Here is a 5,013-nt window from a genome sequence, read left to right on the forward strand (position 1 = left end):
CTTAATGTGCTACAAAATAATTCTGGCTGAGGTTGACTCACTGGTCTTCTACATTGTTAAAATATCCTAATTTATTGTTTGGTGTCATTATGACAGGGGTAATATGATACATTTTATTTGTATTATTAATGTATTATTGGTTTTATTCATTTTGTTTACACAAAAACATTAGTTCAGTTCAGTTCTGACCCTTGAATTAAACCATTTTTGGTGCTCTGCCATTATGAATTGTCCACTCGGACATGGGCAGTAGTTTTGTTGCTCAAATTTGATGCATAAACTGATATTATATGAGTGTACTGAATACTGTATTTAAAGTATTAATCTGTGTCTGTGTGAGACAGGAAGGATGCAAGTGTTTGGATTGAGTCGTTTTAGGAAATTTTCTATTTGTACAGAGTAGAAAAATAGAGTTTAATTTACATTACAGTATGTTTTTGTAGTATAATACGAATTAAAAATCAAGAAAATTTGGATTCCTTGTGATATGGCCCCTTCAAGACAATAATATGGAAAATACATTTTTCCGGCTTGCCTAAGTCATTGTAGTACTTAAATAAAAATGCATGTCGCATCATCTGCTGTAATCAGCATTGCACAATTAGCACAATCAAGGACAGACACTGTCACCTAATTTTGAGTCTCTCACAGTCTACTATTTCCCCCGTACTCGTGTACATCCTCACCACTGACATGGAAAGAATTGCACTGACCTTCTCAGTTAGAATGACCTTTTCATTTATTTATCTGTGTGACACTGAATACTTTGAGTGTGACAGATGAGCAGAGGGCCCGTGCTGGGACTGTACATGACAGACATCTCTCCAACACATGCACATACTGTGCATAGATCTGTGTGGCCATTACTCCTCTCGTGTTCTTCATTAATTCTACTGCTCATGCTTCTGTTGTATCGTCTTTGCATCTCTGTCTGTCTTGGGTGCATGTTGGGTTCAGCGACTGCTCAAACCATTGAAACAGACTGCTGCAGGTTTCATTTAAAAAGGAAAAAACACGAGATCTGCCACCATCTGCTGGACTGTTCAAACAAAACACTACCAGCTTCAGTTGTTTTCTGTGTGCCATGCAGTAAATGGCAGTGCAGTGGTTTAAGCATCGATTGCATTAGATTGATGGTCTGTTTAGCATATATTATAATCTTGGTCAGTGGTTCTCAGCCATTTTTACTCAAAACGTTGTCCAGCACAATATCCCATTATAGTATGGTTTACATCTTGATTTTATGCGTTTATTTTTAAGCAATTTACAAAGAAACACTCAACCCCGTCCTTAGTGGGCCCCAGTCCCCCTGGTTAAGAACCACTGATCTGGAAGTATGAATTAGTGACTTTATTGTTCGGAACAGAACACTAGCTTACTACTAACTGAATATTGTGCACTATATAGTTTATTTTTAAACTATTGTTAATGTGAAAAATAGAAAACCGTAAATACAATCTAAATGTATAAGTAACGCATTTAAGTTATCCAGATATTTCATGCATAGAGAAAATGTGCATATTGCGCATCATATACATACAATACTATACTGAAAACGTAGTAAGGAGAGGTAGTATACTGTTCTGAAAGCAGCGTGTGTGTCTATGTAGCACTCATTTTGTTTGTCATACCTTTGAGTTGCTGTGGCCTTGCATCTCTGTGTGCTTATTGCAGCTTTGTTATTTGTGCCATTTGTCTTGCAGCCGATCCACCACATGATCTTAAGAATGTTGCTTGAGCAGTTCAGGTCAGAGCTCCTGTCCTGATTTAGAGCCTGCTGTACCTGCTTCAGCCTCCACAACACCAGGGGGCAGCAGCGGCACAGGCAGCAGTGTAAGTCTTAGACTGCTGATTTAGTGACAAATGCAATAAGGTTTTTTCTCTTTCTCTCTAAATGGAAGACATTCCCTCTGGCTTTACCAATGTCCCAGCATTCACCAACCTATAACAGTCCTCAAGTGAAACATGTCAATCCGAAGGGGATTATGAGTGTATTCATGTGTTACGATGTTTGTACTTTACAGTTAACTTGTTTACTAAACTGCTTGAAATCAGAAGCATTTAATAACCATTGCATATAACTCATTCAAAGACCCCTGCTTATGCTAAAATCAAGGTCCGTAGGAAAATAGTGCTCATCTTGAAAGACAGCACCCCATTCACAACTAATAGTATGCTGAGCTGAATGTGAGATTTCAAGAGCAGATAGTTAGGAACAAAAATTAGTTTGTAGTTTTAAAAATAATGGTTGTGGGATAAAACTTGATTGTTCCTTCTATTTTCTGCCCGAACATCAGCACGAAAGCAGGAGATCATTAAAATCACAGAGCAGCTGATTGAGGCCATCAACAACGGAGATTTTGAAGCTTACACGTAAGTACTGTTTAAATGTGGCCGTTTTCCTTCTACCATACCACTGATTATACAGATTTGTTTGCCACAGTGCATTTTATGGATTTTCATCCTTTTTTTTGGTAGATTATGAAGTACTTATAAATTGAACTAAAATCCATGGTTTCTGGAAGTGCATAAGTGATGATTTCTTAAATTTCTAGTTTTCTACCAAGCCTTTGAAAAAGTACACAAATAAAAGACAACGAAATCTGTATAGCGTTAATATAGCACATTCAGCAAATAAATTATAGTGTAAAACGCGCTAATTTATGATGATGGAAAAACTTTGCTGGTAATCATCAAGTGTTTTATCAGCATGTTTAATGGGTATTGTATATTATGTAGCACAAGCATGTTTGCTTATAACATGCATGAAACATTTTAGGAAAATACTTTACCAACAAATTAGTTGTCGACATTTTCTGTGGAACTTTTGTAATAATGCGCAAATTTATGCTGTTTTGGTAAGATGATGTCAATTTCCATATTTCCGCATTTTGAAATGAGTACATTTAAAACATTCTAGAATGTTTTGGGTGGAGGGGGGGTATTGAGTCAAAAAACCGAATAGTAGTTTGCATTGTCATCTCGGTAAACCTTTACTGTTCCAGAGGATCTGTGACCCTGGTCTGACCTCTTTTGAGCCCGAGGCACTTGGAAACCTGGTTGAGGGAATGGACTTCCATAAGTTCTACTTTGAGAATTGTAAGCCCCATGATCTTTAATGTACATTTGAGGTACCTATTAATAACACTCTTTCATGCTTAATAACATGCTTTCTGCAGGGCCAGTGTCCTGCAGAGTTTAACTTCAGCCAGCTTGCCTTGTGGTTTTCTAGGGCAATTTGAAGGCCTTGATTAACTGGTTCAGGTGTGTTTATTTAGGGTTGAAGCTAAACTCTGCAGCATAGTGGCCCTCAAGGAACGGGTTTTGACATCCCCGTGTTAGAGGGTATTAAAGCTAACCTGTTAGGCTTATGTAACAGAATATGTCTTTATCTACTGCCCTGTGTTTGACTCCAGTGCTGAGTAAGAACAGTAAGCCTGTGCATACAACCATCCTGAACCCTCACGTGCACTGATTGGAGAGGACGCCGCTTGCATTGCTTATATCCGACTGACACAGTACATGGACAGCCAGGGCCGGCCACGTAGCAGCCAGTCAGAGGAGACGCGTGTGTGGCACCGCAGAGATGCCAAAGTGGCTCAACATCCACTTCCACTGCTCTGGAGCGCCTGCCCGCACCTCTACAGTGAATCACAGAGGGCAAAGGTACTGATTCACAAACACCTTAGTACCAACAAAACAAGTGGAACGTTATTTAGTATTTTTTCTATTCTCTCCATTAGCATGCCTGGAATACTAAAGCTGATTGGAGCATTTCTTCTCCGTGCACGTCTTGCCGCCCTGGAGCCCGGCCAGAAGAGAACCTCTTGAAGTTTTTGAAAACGTGAGGGAAAAAAATTTACACAACAAAGAAATATATTTAAAAGTGGCAACCACTTCAGTCCAACTCTAGCTAGATGTGGGGCGGGCGGCCACGGCAGCAGCCCTGCCTTCTGGATGCTGCATGCTTCTAATGCCCACACGGGGTGCTGTATTGTCTTTACCCCATAATCCCATAATGTCTGCTGCCCAACATTCGGAAATGGTTGTTTTAAAGCATTAGTAATATATTGTAAAATACTGAGATCTTCACTTGTGTAATTAACAGCCAGTAGAGATGGAAGTTAGAATCAGATATGTAAGCGCACGCCATTTAAAGGGTAAATTATGTGAGTTTATTACATTTAGGAAAACTAGGGATGCACGGTATTGAATTTTGCCGATATGCCGATATTTTCAACTCATTTTGGCCGATACCTATACTGATTTATAATTCTTTTAAATTTTGGTTAGTTTTTAACAAGAACTTATTTGTTAGAATTAAATAAACAAAAATAAAGTTATTTTATAATGAAAGTACATTGAAGATTTGAAAATAACTATAAATAAACTATATATCAATCACTGCATTTTTTTTTTTTCTTTTTCAGAAAGATGCAGTGGTAACCGTAGCATTTTATTTTAGGATTTAACATTTGTTGATGTTCTGAAAGCAAAAGTTGTGGAAAATTTTTAAAATCTTTTAGAGCTCATTATTTGTTTAAAAAAAATCTATCATATTACACATTAATGAAGAAATCAGTAAATACAAAATTGTTGTGTGTGAATTTTTTTTTCTTTTTCTTTTTCTCTTTTTTTGACGTAAGCAATAGCTTTCTGACCTTTAATTAAAACATACCGATGATTTTAGGGCATCAATTACTGCATTATTTAGAAACAGTCTAAATATTATTTGTGCATTTTGCTTTAATTTTATTAGAAGTAGGTCAACAGCACCCCCTACAGAATTAAAAGTCCTTACCATATAAGCATTAGGACCCGGGGGACCTGTCCTGCTGGCGCTGCATGTGCTATTGCTGTTTATGCTATCATATATTTTATACCAAAACAGTGAATCTAATCATCATTCAGTTAAAACTCTGTTTCAAGAATGAGCCACACTGCTGACGTGATCTAATCGCTAACACACCCTGAGCACATGTGAGTTAATGTATTCCTCTTATCGACAAGACA

The 5,013-nt window shown here is 37.7% G+C and overlaps 1 pseudogene; it reads left to right on the forward strand.

Moving 5' to 3' along the window:
* The window catches only part of LOC113113255 (bifunctional heparan sulfate N-deacetylase/N-sulfotransferase 2-like), a 109,485-nt pseudogene extending 105,654 nt beyond the window's left edge, over positions 1 to 3,831 (forward strand).
* The last annotated feature ends 1,182 nt before the right edge of the window (positions 3,832 to 5,013 follow it).

This window comes from Carassius auratus, chromosome 13, assembly GCF_003368295.1.
Source record: "Carassius auratus strain Wakin chromosome 13, ASM336829v1, whole genome shotgun sequence".
In the NCBI taxonomy this organism is placed as follows: Eukaryota; Metazoa; Chordata; class Actinopteri; order Cypriniformes; family Cyprinidae; genus Carassius; species Carassius auratus.